The following is a 22,486-nucleotide window of genomic DNA, read 5'->3' as shown; positions in this document are numbered from 1 at the left end:
CAGTTGATGTAAGTCTCTCCAAGCCTCTCTGTATTTCTCCTGTTGGTCATTTCTTATAGAACAATAATATTCCATAACATTCATATACCACAGTTTACGCAACAATTCTCCAATTGATGGACATCCATTCATCTTCCAGCTTCTAGCCACTATGAAAAGGGCTGCCACAAACATTTTGGCACATACAGGTCTCTTTCCCTTCTTTAGTAGTTCCTTGGGGTATAAGCCCAGTAGTAGTATGGTTGGGTCAAAGGGTATGCACATTTTGATAACTTTTTGGGCATAACTCCAGATTGCTCTCCAGAATGGTTGGATTCTTTCACAACTCCACCAACAATGCATCAGTGTCCCAGTTTTCCCACAGCCCCTCCAACATTCATCATTATTTGTTCCTGTCAGCTTAGCCAATCTGACAGGTGTGTAATGATACCTCAGAGTTGTCTTAATTTGCATTTCTCTGATCAATAGTGATTTGGAACACTCTTTCATATGAGTGGAAATAGTTTTAATTTCATCATCTGAAAATTGTCTGTTCATATCCTTTGATCATTTATCAATTGGAGAATGGCTTGATTTCTTATAAATTAGAGTCAATTCTCCGTATATTTTGGAGATGAGGCCTTTATCAGAACCTTTAACTGTAAAAATGTTTTCCCAATTTGTTACTTCCCTTCTAATCTTGTTTGCATTAGTTTTGTTTGTGCAGAAACTTTTTAATTTGGTGTAATCAAAATGTTCTATTTTGTGATCAATAATGGTCTCTAGTTCTCCCTTGGACACAAACTCCTTCCTCCTCCACAAGTCTGAGAGGTAAACCATCCCATGTTCCTCCAATTTATTTATGATTTCGTTCTTTATGCCTAACTCTTGGACCCATTTTGATCTAATCTTAGTATGTGGTGTTAAATGTGGGTCCATGCCTAGTTTCTGCCATACTAATTTCCAGTTTTCCCAGCAGTTTTTGTCAAATAATGAATTCTTATCCCAAAATTTGGGATCTTTGGGTTTGTCAAAGATTAGATTGCTATTTTTATTCACTATCTTGCCCTGTGAACCTAACCTATGCCACTGATCAACTAGTCTATTTCTTAGCCAATACCAAATGGTTTTGGTGACTGTTGCTTTATAATATAGCTTTAAATCAGGTACACTTAGACCACCTTCCTGTGACTTTTTTTTTCATTAGTTCCCTTGCAATTCTCGCCCTTTTATTCTTCCATATGAATTTTGTTGTTATTTTTTCTAGGCCATTAAAATAGTTTCTTGGGAATCTGATTGGTATAGCACTAAATAAATAGATTAGTTTGGGGAGTATTGTCATCGTTATTATATTCGCTCAGCCTATCCAAGAACACTAAATGTCTTTCCAATTATTTAAATCTGACTTTATTTTTGTGGCAAATGTTTTGTAATTTTGCTCATATAATTCCTGACTCTCCTTTGGTAGATATATTCCCAAATATTTTATACTATCAACTGTTATTTTGAATGGAATTTCTGTTTGTATCTCTTGCTGTTGGATTGTGTTGGTAATGTATAAAAATCCTGAGGATTTATATGGATTTATTTTGTATCCTGCGACTTTGCTAAAATTCTGAATAATTTCTAATAGCTTTTTAGCAGAGTCTTTGGGGTTCTCTAAGTATACCATCATGTCATCTGCGAAAAGTGACAATTTGATTTCTTCATTTCCTACTCTAATTCCTTGGATCTCTTTCTCGGCTCTTATTGCCAAGGCTAGAGATTCTAGTACGATATTGAATAGTAATGGTGATAGTGGGCAACCTTGTTTCACTCCTGATCTTACAGGGAAAGGTTCTAGTTTATCACCATTACATATGATGTTTACTGAAGGTTTTAAATATATGCTCCTTATTATTTTAAGGAATAGTCCATTTATTCCTATACTCTCAAGCGTTTTTAGTAGGAATGGATGTTGGATTTTATCAAATGCCTTTTCTGCAATCTATTGAGATGATCATATGGTTTTTATTAATTTGATTATTAATATGGTCAATTATACTAATAGTTTTCCTAATATTAAACAAGCCCTGCATTCCTGGTATAAATCCCACTTGGTCATAGTGTATTATCCTGGGGATGATTTTCTGAAGTCTATTTGCTAATATCTTGTTTAAGATTTTAGCATCAATATTCATTAAGGAAATTGCTCTATAGTTTTCTTTCTCAGTTTTCGATCTACCTGGTTTAGGTATCAGTACCATGTAAGTGTCATAGAAGGAATTTGGTAGGACTCCTTCAATCCCTATTTTTTCAAATAGTTTACATAGCATTGGAGTTAGTTGTTATTTAAATGTTTGGTAGAATTCACCTGTAAATCCATCTGGTCCTGGGGACTTTTTCTTAGGAAGTTGGTTAATAGCTTGGTCTATTTCTTTTTCTGAGATGGGACTATTTAGACTACTTACTTCTTCTTCTATTAATCTGGGCAAGCTATATTTTTGAAGGTATTCTTCCATTTCATTTAAGTTATCGAATTTATCGGCATAAAGTTGAGCAAAGTAGCTCCTAACTATTGTTCTAATTTCCTCTTCATTAGTGGTGAGTTCACCATTTTCATTTACAAGACTATTAATTTGCTTTTTCTCTTTCCTTTTTTTAATCAGGTTTACTAAGGGTTTGTCTATTTTGTTGTTTTTTTCATAAAACCAACTCTTAGTTTTATTAATTAATTCAATAGTTTTTTTTACTTTCAATTTTATTAATCTCACCTTTTATTTTTTGAATTTCAAGTTTTGTGTTTGTCTGGGGGTTTTTAATTTGTTCCTTTTCTAGCAATTTTAGTTGTAAGCCCAATTCGTTGGCCCTCTCTTTCTCTATTTAATGCAAGTAGGCCTGTAGAGATATAAAACTTCCCCTTATTACTGCTTTGGCTGTATCCCACACATTTTGGTATGATGTCTCATTATTGCCATTTTCTTGGGTGAAGTTATTAATTAAGTCTATGATTTGCTTTTTTACCCAATCATTCTTTAGTATAAGATTATTTAGTTTCCAATTATTTTTTGGTCTATTTTCCCCTGGCTTTTTATTAAATGTTATTTTGATTGCATTATGGTCTGAAAAGGATGCATTTACTATTTCTGCCTTACTGCATTTGATTTTGAGGTTTTTATGTCCTAGTATATGATCAATTTTTGTATAGGTTCCATGAACTGCTGAGAAGAAAGTATATTCCTTTCTGTCTCCATTTAGCTTTCACCAAAGATCTATCATATCAAACTTTTCTAGTATTCTATTTACCTCTTTGACTTCTTTCTTATTTATTTTGTGGTTTGATTTATCTAATTCTGAGAGTGCAAGGTTGAGATCTCCCGCTATTATAGTTTTGCTATCTATTTCCTCTTGCAGCTCTCTTAATTTCTCATTTAAGAATTTAGATGCTGCACCACTTGGTGTATACATGTTTAATATTGAATACATGTTTAATATTGATACTGCTTCACTATTGATGCTGCCCTTTAGCAGGATATAATACCCTTCCTTATCTCTTTTAATTAGATCAATTTTTGTTTTTGCTTGATCTGAGATGAGGATGGCTACTCCTGCTTTTTTGGTTTTGCCTGAAGCATAATAGATTCTGCTCCACCCTTTTACTTTTAGTTTGAATGTCTCACCCTGTTTCAGGTGTGTTTCCTGTAAACAGCATATAGTAGGATTCTGACTTTTAATCCAGTCTGCTAACTGCTTCCTTTTTATGAGGCAGTTTGCCCCATTCACATTTATGGTTAGAAAGACTAATTCTATATTGCTTGCCATCCTATTAGCCCCTGCTTATGCTTTTCCCCTTTCCTTCCCTTTTACCCTCCTATCCAGTATTAAACTGGTGAACACCACTTGCTTTTCACAACCCTCCCTTTTTAGGATCCCTCCCCCACCTTAAAGATCTTCCCCTTATTTTACCCCTTTTCTTGGAAATTACTGTATTCCCTTCCCTTTAGCTTACTCCTTCCCTTTCACTTTTCAATGAAGTGGAAGAAGTTTCACCATAAATCGAATATGTCTATTGATACACACTATGTTCATCTCCCTCCTTTCTTTCTCTCAGATATAATAGGTTACCTTTGCCTCTTCATGAGATGTAGTACCACCACTTTACATTTTTTTATGATATAATCTCCTTTCCACCTCTAGTTTCTAAGACATATTGTACATATGCTCTTTACATATTTTTTTGACAGAAGTATAGTTCTCAAGATTTCTTTTTACCTTTTTAGAAATCTCTTGAGTTCTGTATTTGAAGATCAAACCTTTTATGTAGGTCTGTTTTTTTCATCAAAAATAGATGGAATTCATTTATTTCGTTAAATGTCCATCTTCTTCCCTGGAAAACGATGCTCATTCTTGCTGGGTAAGTTATTCTTGGCTGCATACCAAGTTCCTTAGCCTTTCAGAATATCATGTTCCAGGCCCTTCGTTCTTTTAATGTGGACGCTGCTAGATCCTGAGTTATCCTTATTGTGGATCCTCCATATCTGAATTGTTTTTTTCTAGCAGCTTCCAATATCTTTTCCTTTGTCTGATGGTTCTTGAACTTGGCCACTATATTTCTTGGCGTTTTGATTTTAGGGTCCCTTTCAGTAGGTGATCGATGAATGTTTTCAATGTCTATTTTACCCTCTGTTTCCAGAATGTCTGGGCAGTTCTCTTTGATAATTTCCTCGAAAATGGTGTCCAAGCTCTTTTGTTCCTCCCATTTTTCAGGGAGTCGGATTATTCTCAAATTGTCTCTCCTGGATCTGTTTTCCAGGTCTGTTGTCTTTCTAATAAGGTACTTGACATTCTTTTCAATTGTTTCATTTCTCTGGTTTTGCTTGACTCTCTCTTGGTTTCTCCTTGAGTCATTCATTTCCACTTGTTCCAGTCTAATTTTCAATGATGTATTTTCTTCACTCACTGTTTTTATATCTCTTTGTAATTGTCCAATTGAGTTTTTATCTTCTATGGAATTTTTTTCCATTTTATCCATTTTATTTTTTAGAGAGCTGATTTCTTTTTCCAGCTCACTAATCCTGTTTTCCTTGGAGTTGTTTACCTTTTCCAGCTCACTAATCCTGTTTTCCTTGGAGTTGTTTACCTTTTCCAGCTCACTAATCTTGTTTCTCAATGTTTTGATTTCTTTATCCACTCTGTCTTTGAATGCATGGGATGACTTCTCCAGGCTCTCTTGCCAAGCTTCCCTTTCCTTTTCCCATTTCTCTTCCAGCTCTCTTGTGAGAGCCTTTTTGATTTCCTCTATGAGGTTCTTTTGTATTGAGGAGCTGCTTATATCCCTCCCAGGGGATACATCTGGGGACAGTCTGTTCCTAGTCTCCTCAGCATTTGAAGTCTGTTCCCTCTCCACACAGAAGCTGTCAGTGGTTAGAGCCCTTTTGAATTTTTTGTTCATTTTGTCAGAGTAGGAATCAAAGAAAACAAACTGACAAGAGAAACAATTGGTCTGTTTTGCGGGGGATGGGGCTGGATGGTATTAATGGGCTTCCTCTACAGACTGGGGGTAGGGCAGCAGAAAGCCACTAACAGAACAGCAATGACTGTACTGAGTCTGGGCAACGAGTCATTCCAGGTGGGGGTTGGGGGTGGCCAGGCTCTGAGAGAGCTGGCTTTCTGGGGTTTTAATCTTCACCTCCGGTGTTTACACCCTCTCCACAGCTCCTGGCTTGCTGCCAAGATGGAGCATCCACACTGGGGCAAAAGCCCTTTCACAGAAAAGGCAGAGATCACACCCCTCCCCCTCTGTTCTGAGCTGTGTGAGCTGCCTGTCTTGCTCTGGCTGCCTGCCCTCAATCTGCACCCAGTCTGATTGACCCTCCCCTGAGCAAACACAGACCTTTTCTGGCGACTTTCAAGGATGTCTTCTCTTGGTGATTATTTGTGAATTTCTTTCTGGGTCAAGAATTAAGTCAGAGGCTTGTCATGAAGTAAGTTCTGAGAGAAAACGTGGAGCTCAAGCAGCTGTCTGCCTCCATGCTGCCATCTTGGCCGGAAGTCCTTGATCATTCGGAAACAACACTTTCAAAAGAAAAATTAATCAAATGGAAAAAAGAGATACACAAACTAACTGAAGAAAATCACACATTGAAAACTAGAATGAGGCAAATAAAAGCTAATGACTATGAGACAGCAAGAATCAATCAAACAAATTTAAAAGAGTGAAAAAAATAGAAGAAAATGTAAAATACCTCATTACAAAAAAAAAAAAAAAAAAAAAAAAAAAAAAAAAAAAACTTTAAGGGGTAGAAATAGAATTGTACTGACAAAAGAAGAATGAAGAGGCATGATGGAAAAAAAAATAGATCCCAGACTTCCAGCCAAGATGGTGGCATGGAGGTAAACAGCTGCTTAAGCTCCGTGCTTTATCTCAGAACTTAATTCATGACAAGCCTCAGAGTTAATGCTTGACTGAGAAAGAAATCCACAAATAATCACCAAGAGAAGACATCCTTGAAATTCGCCAGCTCACACAGCTCAGACCAGAGGGGAAGGGGTATGATCTCTGCCGTTTTTGTGAAAAGGGTTTTACCCCACTGCAGATACTCTGTCTTGGCAGCAAGCCAGGAGCGGCAGAGAGGTTGTAAACACTGGAGGTAAAGATTAAAACCCCGGAAAGCTAGTGTCTCTCAGAACCTGGCTACCCCCAAAACCCACCTAGAGTGACTCAGCCTGTTCTCAGAGCCTCAGAGCATAGACTCAGCACAGCCATTGCTGTCCTGTTAGTGCCTTGCTGCTGCCCTCCCCCCAGTCTGTAGAGGAAGCCAATTAATACCATCCAGCCCCATGCCCCCAAAACAGACCAATTGTTTCTCTTGTCAATTTGTTTTCTTCGATTTCCGCTCTGACAAAACGAACAAAAAATTCAAAAGGGTTCTAACCATTGACAGCTTCTGTATGGAGAGAAAGCAGACTTCAAACACTGAGGAGACTAAAAACAGAATGTCCCCAGAGGAATCCCCTAAGGGGGATATGAGCTGCTTCTCAATACAAAAGAATCTCATAGAGGAAATCAAAAAGGCTCTCACAAGAGAGCTAGAAGAGAAATGGGAAGGTTGGCAAGAGAGCCTGGAGAAGTCAGCCCATGCATTTAAAGACAGAGTGGATAAAGAAATCAAATCATTGAGAAACAAGATTAGTGAGCTGGAAAAGGTAAACAACTCCAATGAAAACAGGATTAGTGAGCTGGAAAAAGAAAACAGCTCTCTAAAAAATAAAATGGATAAAACGGGGAAAAAAATTCCATAGAAGATAAAAAACTCAATTGGACAATTGCAAAGAGATATAAAAAAAGTGAGTGAAGGAAATACATCACTGAAAATTAGACTGGAACAAGTAGAAATAAATGACTCAAGGAGAAACCAAGAGGTAGTCAAGCAAAACCAGTGTAATGAAACAATTGAAAAGAATGTCAAGTACCTTATTAGAAAGACAACAGACCTGGAAAACAGATCCAGGAGAGACAATTTGAGAATAATCAGACTCCCTGAAAAATATGAGGAAAAAAAGAGCTTGGACACTATTTTTGAGGAAATAATCAAAGAGAACTGCCCGGACGTTTTGGAAACAGAGGGTAAAATAGACAATGAAAAAATTCATCGATCACCTACTGAAAGGGACCCTAAAATCAAAATGACAAGAAATATAGTGGCCAAGTTCAAGGACCATCAGACAAAGGATAAAATACTGGAAGCTGCTAGAAAAAAGCAATTCAGATATGGAGGAGCCACAATAAGGATAACCCAGGATCTAGCAGCATCCACATTAAAAGAACAAAGGGCCTGGAACATGATATTCCAAAAGGCTAAGGAACTTGGTATGCAGCCAAGAATAACTTACCCAGCAAAAATGAGCAAAGTTTTCCATGGAAGAAGATGAACATTTAATGAAATAAATGAATTCCATCTATTCTTGATGAAAAAACCAGACCTACATAAATTATTTGATCTTCAAATAGAGAACTCAAGAGATTTCTAAAAAGGTAAAAAGAAATCTTGAGAACTATGCTTCTGTTATAAAAATATGTATAAAAACAAAAACAAAAACAAAAAAAAAAACATATGTACAATTTGTCTTAGAAACTAGAGGTGGAAAGGAAATTAAATCATAAAAATGTATAAAGTGGTGGTACTACATCTCATGAAGAGGCAAAGGTAACCTATTATATCTGAGAGAAAGAAAGGAAGGCGATGAACATAGTGTGTATCAATAGACATATTCGATTTATGGTGAAACTTCTTCCACTTCATTGAAAAGTGAGAGGGAAGGAGTAAGCTAAGGGGAAGGGAATAAGAAATTGTCAGGAAAAGGGGTAAAATAAGGGAAGTAACTTTAAGGTGGGGGAGGGATACTAAAAAGGGAGGGCTGTAAAAAGGAAGTGGTGTTCACAAGTTTAATACTGAGTAGAGGGGTAGGAGGGAAGGAAAGAAGAAAAGCATAAGCAGGGATTAACAGGATGGCAAGCAATATAGAATTAGTCATTCTAACCATAAATGTGAATGGGGTAAACTCCCTCATAAAGAGGAAGCAGTTAGCTGATTGGATCATAAGTCAGAATCCTACTATATGTTGTTTACAGGAAACACACCTGAAACAGGGTGATACATTCAAACTAAAAGTAAAAGGGTGGAGCAGAATCTACTATGCTTCAGGCAAAGCCAAAACAGCAGGGGGTAGCCATCCTTATCTCAGATCAAGCAAAAACAAAAATTGATCTAATTAAAAGAGATAAGGAAGGGCATTATATCCTGCTAAAGGGCAGCATCAATAGTGAAGCAGTATCAATCTTAAACATATAGGCACCAAGTGGTGCAGCATTTAAATTCTTAAAAGAGAAATTAAGAGAGCTGCAAGAAGAAATAGCAAAACTATATTAGTGGGAGATCTCAACCTTGCACTCTCAGAATTAGATAAATCAAACCACAAAATAAATAAGAAAGAAGTCGAAGAAGTAAATAGAATACTAGAAAAGTTTGATATGATAGATCTTTGGCGAAAGCTAAATGGAGACAGAAAGGTGTATACTTTCTTCTCAGCAGTTCATGGAATCTATACAAAAATTGACTGTATACTAGGACGTAAAAACCTCAAAATCAAATGCAGTAAGGCAGAAATAGTAATTGCATCCTTTTCAGACCACAATGCAATTAAAATTACATTTAATAAAAAGCCAGGTGAAAATGGACCAAAAAAATAATTGGAAACTAAATAATCTTATACTAAAGAATGATTGGGTAAAACAGCAAATCATAGAAATAATTAATAACTTCACCCAAGAAAATGACAATAATGAGACATCATACCACAATCTGTGGGATACAGCCAAAGCAGTAATAAGGGGAAGCTTTATATCTCTACAGGCCTACTTGCATAAAATAGACAATGAGAGGGCCAACGAATTGGGCTTACAACTAAAATTGCTAGAAAAGGAACAAATTAAAAACCCCCAGACAAACAAAAAAACTTGAAACTTTAAAATAAAAAGGTGAGATTAATAAAATTGAAATTAAAAAAAAAACTAATTAATTAAAACTAAGAGTTGGTTCTATGAAAAAAACCAACAAAATAGACAAATCCCTTAATTACCTATGAATATATACTGTCAAAGAAAATGTTATAATTACAAAAACTAATAAAAAAAATTAAAAAAAAAAAAAGAAAAAACTAGATCCAACGAAGAGATACAAAATGGCTATTACAAGTGAGGGAAATGGAGCATATGGATACAAGAGAGTAGAAAAACTAGGAGAAAGGCATAAGAGAAGAGGGAGTGTGATAGAAGACAAAGCAGTGGGTGGAGTGGGTTAAAAACAAAACATTTCAAAGGAGGGACAGGATGGAAAGAAAATTTATACAGGGGAGAAAACAAGATGGAGTGAAATACAGAGCTGATAATCATAACTATAACATGAATGGGATGAACTCTCCCATAAAACTGAAGCAAATAGTAGAATCAATTAAAAACAAAACAAAACAAAAAACAAAAAACAAAAAAAACAAAAAAAACAGTGTCCTACAATATATTGTTTACAAGAAATATTTGAAACAGAAAGTAAAGTTAAAAGACTGGAATAGAATTTATTATATTTCATCTAAAGCAAAATGAAACAAAGCAAAACAAAAAACAGGGGTAGCAATTCTGATCTTAAATAAAATAAAAGTAAAAATAGATCTAATTTAAAAAGATAAGAAAATACATCTTGATAAAGAATACCATAAAGTAACAATAATAAGTATATATGCACCAAGTGATAGGGCAACCCGATTTTTAAAGAAGATTTTAAGCTTGTTACAGAAAGAAATAGACAACAAAACTATTCTAGTGGGAGAATGCCCCTTTTTCTCAGTAGTACATGGCATTTATATTAAAACGTGACTATGTAGTAGGAAATAAAATCTCCACAAATCAAATGCAGAAAGGCAGAAATAGTAAATGCTTCTTTTTCAGACAACAAAGCAATTAAAAATATATTCAATAAAAGGCCAGGGAAAGATAAGCTAAAAACCAATAGGAACCTAAATAATCTATTTTACATGATGAATAGATCAAACAGCAATTCACAGAAACAATCCATAACTACATCTAAGAGAATGACAAAAATGAGACAATATACCAAAATTTATGGGATGCAGGCAAAGCAAACCATAGGGGAAATTTTATATCTCTAAATAGCTTCATAAATAAAATAGAGAAAGTGCAGATCAATGAATTGGGCATGCATCTAAAAAAGCAAGAAAAAGAACAAATTAAAACTACCCAATTAAATACCAGTTTAGATATTTTGAAAGTCAAAGGAAAGATTAATAAAACCAAAAATAAAAACTATTGAACTAACAAATAAAACATGATTTTATGATAAAACCAAAAAAATAGATAAAATTGTGCTTAATTTAATTAGAAAAAAAAGAAATTAAAAAAAATAACTAGCATCAAAAATGAAAAGGGTGCACTTACCACTGATGACAAAGAAATTAAAGCCATAATTAAGATCTATTTTGCCCATCAGAGTGTCAGAAAATCTGACAATCTAGTTGAAATGGATGAATATTTACAAAAATATAAATCTGCCAGGTTAACAAAAGAGAAAATAAATTATTTAAATAAACTTATTTTAGAAAAAGAAATTTAACAAGACATCAATGAACTCCCTAAGAAAAAAACTCCAGGGCCAAATGGATTTAGAAGTGCATTCTACAAAATATTTAAAGATCAATTAATTCTAATACTATGTAAACTATTTGAAAAAATAGGCAAAAAAGGAATACTGACAAATTCCTTCCATAACACAAATATGGCACTGATATCTAAACTAGGAAGAACCAAAACAGAGGGAAAAAAATATAGACCAATTTCCCTAAGAAATATTAATGGAAAAAATTTTAATGAAATAATAGCAAAGACATTATAGAAGTCATCCCCAGGATAATACACTCTGACCAAGTAGGACTTATATCAGGAATGAAGGGCTGGTTCAATATCAGGAAATCAATTACCATAATTGACTGTGTCAATAACATGTGATCATCTAAATAGATATAGAAATATCTTTTGAGAAAATACAGCACCCATTCCTATTAAAAATACTAAAAAGCATAGGGATAAAGGGATCTTTCTTTAAAATAATAAGCAGCAATTATCTAAAACCAACAGCAAAGATTATTTGTAATGAAGAGAAGCTGGACACATTTCCAATAAGATCAGGGGTGAAACAAGGATGCCTATTATCTATGCTATTATTTTACATTGTCCTAGAAATATTGAATTTATCAATAATAAAAGAAAAAAAAATAAAAGGAGTTGAAAGAGGCAATAAAAAATATAACTATCATTTTGTAGATGATGTGATGATATATTTACAGAATCTTAGAAAATCACGCCAAACAGCTAATGGAAACAATTAACAAGTTGCAGGATGTAAAATAACCTAGACAAATTATCAATATTTCTATATATTACTGACTATTATAATAAAAATGCTAATTCTGTGTAAATTGGTCTACTTGTTCAGTGCCATACTAATCGAATTTCCAAAAAGCTATTTTATAGAGCTAGGAAAAATAATAACAAAACTCATCTAAAATAACTTTGGTCAAGAATATCAAGGTAAGTCATATTAAAAAAATACAAAGGATAGTGGCCTAGCTATACCAGACCTAAAACTATATTTTAAACAACAGTCATCAAAACCATTTGGTACTAAGAAATAGAATGTGTACCACAGAATAGGTTAGAAACATGATACAATAATCAAAGTCTATAATAATCTAGTGTTTGATAAACCCCAAAATTTCTAGGGAAACTGGAAACTATGTCAGAAACTTGGCATAAACCTACCTCTCATACCTCATACCAAAAACAAACAAACAAACAAACCAAAAACAAAAGTTAAAATGGGTAAATGCTTTGGGTATCAAGGATAACATCATAAAAAAATTAATAGAAACACGGTTTAATTTACCTATCAGACCTTTAGAGAAGAGAGGAATTTATAATCAAAGAAGAACCAGATAATATTATGAAAGGCAAAATTGACAGTTTTGATTATGTTAAATAAAAAAAAAGAACCTAAGAAAAGAAAAGATTAAAAGAAAAGTAAAAAGCTGGGGAAAAATTTTATAGCCAATGTTTGTGATAAAGTCCTTATTTCTAAAATATATAAAGAACTGTAAACAAACCATTCCCCAATTGATAAATGATCAAAAAATATGAATAATTTTCAGATGATGAAATTAAAACCACCTATAGTCATATTAAAATGCTCTAAATCATTCTTGATTAAAAATATAAAAATTGAAACATTTCTGTAGTACCATCTCATACCTCTCAGATTGTCTAAAATGACAAGAAAAGATAATGATACATGTAGGAGGGGATTGTGAAACCTGGGGCACTAATGCATTATTGGTGGATCTTTGAACTGATCCCACCACTCTGGAGAACACTTTGGAATTATGCCCAGTTGTTCAGATACCTCTTTTTTGAGTTTCCATCTTTTTATTGATAGGTGGAGACTAAGACTTGTTAAGTTGAATTATGAACTCATTTGCTCTTTGGAATATATAATTCCATTTTTTTCATGATCTATTTGGTGTGTGCAATATTGTCTTGTGTTATTTGAATTTACTTTCTTTTTGTCATGTGTAAATATTTTTATTTGTAATAAGAATTTTTAAATGTAATCTCTATTTCTTAGAAGTCATAATATGACTAATCTCTAGATTCATTTGATTAATACTTTATTTTCTGGGTTTAAAAGTTCTGGGTAATTTTCTTGCATCCTTTTTTTCCCATTATTTATTTATTTATTCATTTATTTATTCATTTATTTATTTTTTATTAAAGCTTTTTATTTACAAAACATATGCATGGGTAATTTTTCAACGTTGCCACTTGCAAAACCTTCTGTTCCAAATTTTCCCCTTCTTCTCCCCACCCCATCCCCTGGATGGCAGGTAGTCCATTTTGTATTAATTTTTATATTTTACCAAAATTTTATTTTTGCTGAAGCAATTGGGGTTAAGTTACTTGCTCAGGATCACACAGAAAGGAAGTGTTGTGTCTGAGGCCAGATTTAAACTCAGGTCCTCCTGATGCCATTCAATTCTTAGTTGTTATTGTTTCTTTTGCTTTACATTGTGTAATTAAAGACATTTAGAGGTAAATCAGTGTAGTAAGAAACTTGAGGGTCAAAGCCTCTGTGTTGTTTTGAGTGATGTCAGGTCTATGATTAACTTTCGGGGTTTTGTGCACCCCATATTATAACATAAAATAAAACATAAAAAAACACTTTTCTAGGAATAAAAAGGGCACAGCAAAAAATAGAGAAAACTTAGAAGGAAGCCCAGAAAACATGGAGAGATTTAAAAACAATGTGTAGCATTGATTTTTTTTTTTTTTTTTTTTTTTTTTTGAGGCTGGGGTTAAGTGACTTGCCCAGTGTCACACAGCTAGGAAATGTTAAGTGTCTGAGACCTGATTTGAACTCAGGTCCTTCTGAATTCAAGGCTGGTGCTCTATCCCCTGGGTCACCTAGCTGCCCCCAGCATTGATTTTTTAATGTAGATTACAAGAAGAAACAGTTCGAAATGACATTTATTGTTTTATATGGAATTCTTGCTGTGTTCTGTTGGGTATATGGAAATGTTTTTCCTCCCTTCTTGTTTTGTATTTAAGTTTAAAATGAATGTAAAAAAATAATAAAAGTAAATTTATAACGTCACTGAAGCTAATTTGGTTAGATAGGAAGCACATTAATGTGTGTTAAAGATAAGAGGATGGATGGATTTTCCCTGAACTTGGGTTACTGTCACTCAAAATTTAAAGGATAAGTTTATGTTGGATGGGGCCATAAAAGAGTGATCTAGACTAGAAAAACATAAGAAACAGTTTCCACATTGGGAATCTATGCATTTTATTTCAACTACAAGTGTATAAATATAAAATCATATGCATTATTCTACCTCACCCTTTCCATATGCACACATATGTACAAATATGGCAAACAACCTAATACTATACTAAAGTGGATTATACTCTTGGAGAAGTAAATAGTTTGAAATAAATTTGGGGTAAATAAAAAAGTTGGAAAGATCTAGTTATTAAGAAAAAAATTTAAAGCAAGACAGTATGGCCCAGAATACTACTGTCTATAGAGAATAAGGAAAACCTGCATACAATTTCTGACTAAGAAACTTATTAGTTGTGGGACTGTGAATAAATCAATAAATTTCAACCAGTTGGCAAATCTCATTTATTTAATATGTCAAATGAAGAAAAAAACTGTATTTTAAAATACTGTAGCACTCATTATTCAGATTCTTTATTTGTCTCAAGTGAGATTATTAATTTAACAAGATTTGGAAACTTACATATACTTTACAAATGTCAATTATTATTGTCAACAACTTTTTGCTATTATTATTATTATTATTATTATTATTATTATTAGGGAAGATGGTATAAAAGTGGCCTAGTCAGATAAGTGTAGTATTAGGAAGATCTGAATTCGGGTTTTTATCTTGGAAACACATGGTAAATCAATTAATATTTCATTATACCTGGTGAATTTCTTAGGGTATAAATTGCAGAACTATTGCAATTTTAGTTTAAATTGGTGAAGATGTAGATTTTCTCATTGATTCACCAAAATGAATGAATCCTCAGGTCTAATTCCTTTCCATATAAATATGTATATGAAACTACATGCATATGCATATGTACATAGCATATAAATTTGCATATACTTGTCACTCTTACTATTACTACATTGTATTATATTATGTTTTACACAATATCATTGAATCTGTTGCAGAGTAGTTTCAAATTAAGTGGCTTTCTTATAGCAAAGCCCACAAATGATTCTTTAATAATGTGAATTAATTTAGATAAAATGCAAATATATTTTATGTGTATTTACCTGAGCTTAAAATTAAGATTTATGACAGGAAATCATTTTTCTATATTAACTTCTGTTTCTCTTAGTAAAAACATTGTTATTTGTGATGCTTATATAATTATATGCCAGTGTAACTCAAGGATGTAATGACATTTCTCCATTGAAAGCATTTAAATAACTCAGGAAATTGCTTTACTGTTCTGTTTCCTGACTTAAAATCTACTTTTGCCATGTTCATTTTATTATACAAGCTGTCTCAACTCATCCGAGCAAAATATATTCCACAATAAATAATGTGCACTGAACGTTTTCCTGGTTAATGCCCATAAAATTGTATCCGTTCATGTGTTTACATTTATATATGTACATTTACAAAGTTGTACATACAGTGCTGCAGCAATAAGGAACTGGATGTATTTATTACAAATATGCATATATCAAAATTATATGTAAATATGCATATTATATATAAGTATATACACATACATAGAGATATAAAATGGATACATATATGCTGTTTTAATTCTAGAACCACTTCTTCTCTCTTCATTCTTATTAGTTTTAAAAATAGAAATCTCATGGAATAGCCCTGGGTGATTTGGTTAAAGAAAGAGGAACTTCATTAAACCAGAAATGGTGGAAGAATGTATAATTGATAGATAACATTTTACTTGCCTTTATAAGATATGAGGGAGAAAGAGAATTTGAAACTCAAAATTTTAAAATAGTGAATGGTAATTTTTAAAAACTACAATTAGGAAATATTCAATGAAATAAATTAAAATAAAACAAAGACTATGACAAAAAACAATAATTCCATAAAACCCCGTATAATTTTTTTCATTTACAAATGAAAACAAAAAACAGTTCTTATCTCCCTGAATAAAAATCTTCCTGTTAATTTCAAGTCTGTATTAAATAAGGGAAAATATTTTAATCTGAGTTAAACTAACAAAATAGTCTACAATTTTATGAATTAATGTCTTCTAGAGTAATACATATATATATATATATATATATATATATATATATATGTATAGCCAAGCCCTTTTGACTCAAATAACAAGGTAGCTATTTCTATCCCTTTAAAGCAGCTTCAAATCTATGATGGCTTAATCTCTTTCATTTGATCCTAGTACTTCTCAGGATAGAGGATAATACTGGAAGGAAAGCAAAGGGAACAGTACAGGTGAGACATAGTTTTGTAATCATTCTCATTCTTATTCCACTTCTCTTGTGGGCTTCCTGAGGCCTGTTATCTAAAAAAATTGAAATGGGAAGCAGAGTTTTTCTTTTCTCTTTTGTAATAATTCAATGGAAATAACTAGACGTCAATTGATGGAATTTAGCAATAAATTTTGGAGACACTTATTTTCTGAAGACATGTGACAAATATATTACTATATAATACATACCTAATTATACTATGTATTATGATGCATACATGTATGTGTGTGTACAAATTAAGTGTGTGTATACACATATGTGTTATGTATATATGTAAAAGTTTATGCATACCATTTGGATCTTGTTACCATAATGTTTGTAAAGCATTTCATAAAAACGTAATGTCTGTCTAAGTTTTAGCTATTATAAATCTAGCTGTGAAAGATAAAGGAGAATGGTTAGATGAGAAAGACACCAAAAGAGAAAACAGAGGTGTCAAAAAAGGTAATGATGTTTTGAGCAGAAGCAATGAAGTCCAGAAGACAAGGCTTTGAAGTATTAGGTAATGAATTGTGAAGAAATATATCATGCATACAGTTGGTAGTGTATTCTAGGGTCCAAAAATAATCTAGGACTGGATATATAAATCTGGAACTCACACACACACATATACACACACATGCACACAAACAACATATGCATGCATATATACACATACACAGAGACACGCTGAGCTTCTATGAACTTGGAGTCAGAAAGACTCATCTTCCTAAGTTCAAATTTTACCTTTGACATTAACAAATTGTGACCCTGGGCATGTCATTTAGACCCATTAACCTCAGTTCCTCCTCTATTAAAATAAAATGATCTGGAGAAGTAAATGGCAAACCTTTGCCAAGAAAACCTCAAATGGACTATCAAATAAACAGAGCTCCAAAACTACTGAACTGAATCATTGAATCACAGCATGTCTTTTTTGACTCAGTCAAAAGTCTCAGTCAAGATAAATTCATTAATGAATAATGAATTCCATGAACTCTTCACATTAGTCAAATTCATATTATTTTCATTGATCTGAACCCAATGACCACATTATCGCATTTTACATAATTATAACTTCAAATAGTGTGAATTCAAATCATATGACTATTTCATGGGATTCAAAATTCACCCTAATTCAATCCTGGCATTATGATGTTCTAAGAATCCTACTAAATTCTGGGATCGCAAAAACAAAAAAAATATGTTCATAAGTAAATACAATCTATAGCATATAACATTTTTTAAAAAAGCACTTATTCATAATGTATGTCATTATTCTTCTGCCTTTCAAAGCCTGAAGTTACGAACATCAGGAACACAAAATGTGTTAGTTGAAGGGAAGTTTGGGAGGTATGTAATCCAAATAAGTGAGTAAAGATTAGCATTGATTTTTGAATTACACTTTCTGTCCCTCTGTGATTTACACTATCAATTTTTTGATAGGAAGCAAGTACTAAGGAGTTAATGCCATCTCTTATGCTTGGCAAGAAAAAAACAAGATGGGATTTACTTACCAATAAATCCAAAAAATCTTCAGGTGGGAAATGATGTGAAAATAGGAGAAGAAAATGCAACTAGGAGGGGGATAAAGCAAAACAGCCAATCAATTAGTTCATATTTATAAAGTAACTGGTATAGCCTACTGCCAGGAATTTAAAGAAAAGAAAAAATAAAAAGTCTTTGATTCAAAAAGCTCAAAATCTAATACTCGGGAAACATGAAGACAGCTATGGAGAAAAAAGTTATAGAAAAAGTAAGTTGGAAATTATCTCAGAGGCTGCAAAAGATTGAATTTTAACTGAGACTTTAAAGATCCAGGAAGTGGATATAGGGAATGAGAAAGTTCAAGGCACCAGGGGACTGCCAGGGGAAAATACCAGGAGTCAGGAGAGGGAGTGTCACATGTGAAGAATAGTGAAAAGGCCAATGTCACTTAATTGTAATACTTGGAGGGCAGTATGATGTCAGGAGACTGGAAAAATAGGAAGGAAGCTGGATTAGGAAAGGCTTTAAAAACTAGAAGATTCTATATTTAATCATAGAAATAATAGGGGATAAGTAGGGAGGAGGAAGACATAATGAAATTTGCATTTTAGTTTAACAGCTAAGTGTAGTGTTGACTAGAGCAGGGAGAAATCTGAGACAGGTAGATCAATAAGCAGGTTATGACAACAATTCATGCATAAGGTGATAAAGATCTTCGTTAGGTGGTAACGGTATAAAAGGAAAAAAAAAACAGGTCTATATGATAGAAAGATAGAAAGAGACAGGTAGGTGGCACAGTGGATAGAGTGCTAGGCCTGGAATCAGGAAAACCTGGTTATAAATCAAGGCTCAAATACTTAATAGATGCTGGAAAAGTTACTTAATCTTGTTTCTCTTATTTTCTCATTTCCTTGTCTGTTAAAAATAAGCTAGAGAAGCAAAAGGTAAATTACTTCAGTATGTTTGCCAAGAAAACCCCAAATGGGGTCAGGAAGAGTTAGACATTATTAAAAAAGACTGAAAAATAATAATAACAGAAACAATCATTTTTGATATGGATGGATGGGCAAAGATGAGAGTGAGTTCCTAGGATGACACCTAGGTTGCAAGTGTGGGTGACTGGGAGCATAATATTCAAAACACAACTTCTTTCCTTTATTTTTTCCTTTGAGAAGTTTAGAAGTTTTTGGTGCTTCCAAGGTAGTATGATCTGGGGAGGAGTATGTTCTCCTGTTCTGTACCATTTTTTTCTTTCTAGAAAAGGTCCCTAAATCCTTGAGATTATAATCAATACTAGTCTTTAAGACCTCTACTCCCTCAGAATTGAAAGTATTAATATTCCTCAGGGTTCCTGAGCAATACTATGTCATAGGGTTTCTTTTTTTTTTTTTTATTTTTTTTTTATTATATATATATATATATATATATATTTTATAATATTATCCCTTGTATTCATTTTTCCAATTTACCCCCCCTCCCTCTATTCCCTCCCCCCGACGACAGGCAATACCATACATTTTACACGTGTTACAATATAGTCTAGGTACAATACATGTGTGCGAATATCACTTTCTTGTTGCACAATAAACATTAGAATCCGAAGGTACATGCAACCTGGGCAGACAGATGTTAGTGCTAACAATTTTCATTCCCCTCCCAGTGTTTCTTCTCTGGGTGCAGCTACCTCTGTCCATCATTGATCAACTGGAAGTGAGTTGGATCTTCTTTATGTTGAAGATTTCCACTTCCATCAGAATATATCCTCATACAGCATTGTTGTTGAAGTGTACAGTGATCTTCTGGTTCTGCTCATTTCACTCAGCATCAGTTGATTTAAGTCTCTCCAGGCCTCTCTATATTCCTCCTGCTGGTCATTTCTTACCGAGCAATAATATTCCATAACCTTCATATACCACAATTTACCCAACCATTCTCCAACTGATGGACATCCATTCATCCTCCAGTTTCTAGCTACAACAAAAAGAGCTGCCACAAACATTTTGGCACATATATGTCTCTTTCCGCTCTTTAGTATTTCTTTGGGATATAATCCCAGTAGTAGCGCTGCTGGGTCAAAGGGTATGCACAGTTTGATAACTTTTTGGGCATAATTCCAGATTGCTCTCCAGAATGGCTGGATTCTTTCACAACTCCACCAGCAATGTATTAGTGTCCCAATTTCCCCACATCCCCTCCAACATTTGTCATTATTTGTTCCTGTCATCTTAGCCAATCTGACAGGTGTGTAGTGGTATCTCAGAGTGGTCTTAATTTGCATTTCTCTGATCAGTAGTGATTTGGAACACTCTTTCATGTGAGTGGATATAGTTTCAATTTCTTCCTCTGAGAATTGTCTGTTCATATCCTTTGACCATTTATCAATTGGAGAATGGTTCGGTTTCTTATAAATTTGGGTCAGTTCTCTATATATTTTGGAAATGAGACCTTTGTCAGAACCTTTGTTTTTAAAAATATTTTCCCAATTTGTTACTTCCCTTCTAATCTTGTTTGCATTAGTATTATTTGTACAGAAACTTTTTAGTTTGATGTAATCAAAATCTTCTATTTTGTGATCAATAATGATCTCTAGTTCTCCTCTGGTCACAAATTCCTTCCTCCTCCACAAGTCTGAGAGGTAGATTATCCTCTGTTCCTCTAATCTATTTATTATCTCCCTCTTTATGCCTAAATCATGGACCCATTTTGATCTTATCTTGGTATATGGTGTTAAGTGTGGATCCATATCTAATTTCTGCCATACTAATTTCCAGTTTTCCCAACAGTTTTTTCCGAATAATGAATTTTTATCCCTAATGTTGGAATCTTTGGGTTTGTCAAAGATTAGATTGCTATAGATGTATCCTTTTTTGGCCTTTGTATCTAATCTGTTCCACTGATCTACCGGTCTATTTCGTAGCCAATACCAAATGGTTTTGGTGACTGCTGCTATATAATATAGCTTTAGATCAGGTACACTTAGACCACCTTCCTCTGAGTTTTTTTTCATTAGTTCCCTTGCAATTCTTGACCTTTTATTCTTCCATATGAATTTTGTTGTTATTTTTTCTAGGTCATTAAAATAGTTTCTTGGGAGTCTGATTGGTATAGCACTAAATAAATAGATTAGTTTGGGGAGTATTGTCATCTTTATTATATTCGCTCGGCCTATCCAAGAGCACTGAATGTCTTTCCAATTATTTAAATCTGACTTTATTTTTGTGGCAAGTGTTTTGTAATTTTTCTCATATAATTCCTGACTTTTCTTTGGTAGATGGATTCCCAAATATTTTATACTCTCAACATTTGTTTGGAATGGAATTTCTCTTTGTATCTCTTGCTGTTGCATTTTGTTAGTGATATATAAAAATGCCGAGGATTTATGTGGATTTATTTTGTATCCTGCCACTTTGCTGAAATTTTGAATTATTTCTAGTAGCTTTTTAGCAGAGTCTTTGGGGTTCTCTAAGTATACCATCATGTCATCTGCAAAAAGTGATAGTTTGATTTCCTCATTTCCTACTCTAATTCCTTGAATCTCTTTCTCGGCTCTTATTGCCGAGGCTAGCGTTTCTAGTACTATATTGAATAGTAATGGTGATAGTGGGCAACCTTGTTTCACTCCTGATCTTACTGGGAAAGGTTGCAGTTTATTTCTATTGCATATTATGCTTACTGACGGTCTTAAATATATACTCCTGATTATTCTAAGGAATAATCCATTTATTCCTATACTCTCAAGAGTTTTTAGTAGGAATGGATGTTGGATTTTGTCAAATGCTTTTTCTGCATCTATTGAGATGATCATATGGTTCTTATTAATTTGATTATTAATATGGTCAATTATATTAATAGTTTTCCTAATATTAAACCAGCCCTGCATTCCTGGAATAAATCCTACTTGATCATAGTGTATTATCTTGGAGATGATTTTCTGAAGTCTTTTTGCTAATATCTTATTTAAGATTTTAGCATCAATATTCATTAAGGAGATTGGTCTATAATTTTCTTTCTCAGTTTTCGATCTACCAGGTTTAGGTATCAGTACCATGTCTGTGTCATAAAAGGAGTTTGGTAGGACTCCTTCATCCCCTATTTTTTCAAATAATTTATATAACATTGGGGCTAATTGTTCTTTAAATGTTTGGTAGAATTCACATGTGAATCCATCTGGCCCTGGGGATTTTTTCCTGGGGAGTTGATTAATAGCTTGTTCTATTTCTTTTTCTGAAATGGGACTATTTAAGCAACTTATCTCCTCCTCTGTTAATCTAGGGAGCCTATATTTTTGGAGAAAGTCATCCATTTCACTTAAGTTATCAAATTTATTGGCATAAAGTTGGGCAAAGTAACTTCTTATTATTTCTCTAATTTCCTCTTCATTGGTG

Source organism: Sminthopsis crassicaudata, chromosome 4 (genome assembly GCF_048593235.1).
Source record: "Sminthopsis crassicaudata isolate SCR6 chromosome 4, ASM4859323v1, whole genome shotgun sequence".
Lineage (NCBI taxonomy): Eukaryota > Metazoa > Chordata > Mammalia > Dasyuromorphia > Dasyuridae > Sminthopsis > Sminthopsis crassicaudata.
The sequence above is the reverse complement of the archived record's forward strand: the minus strand, read 5'-3'. Positions refer to the sequence as shown.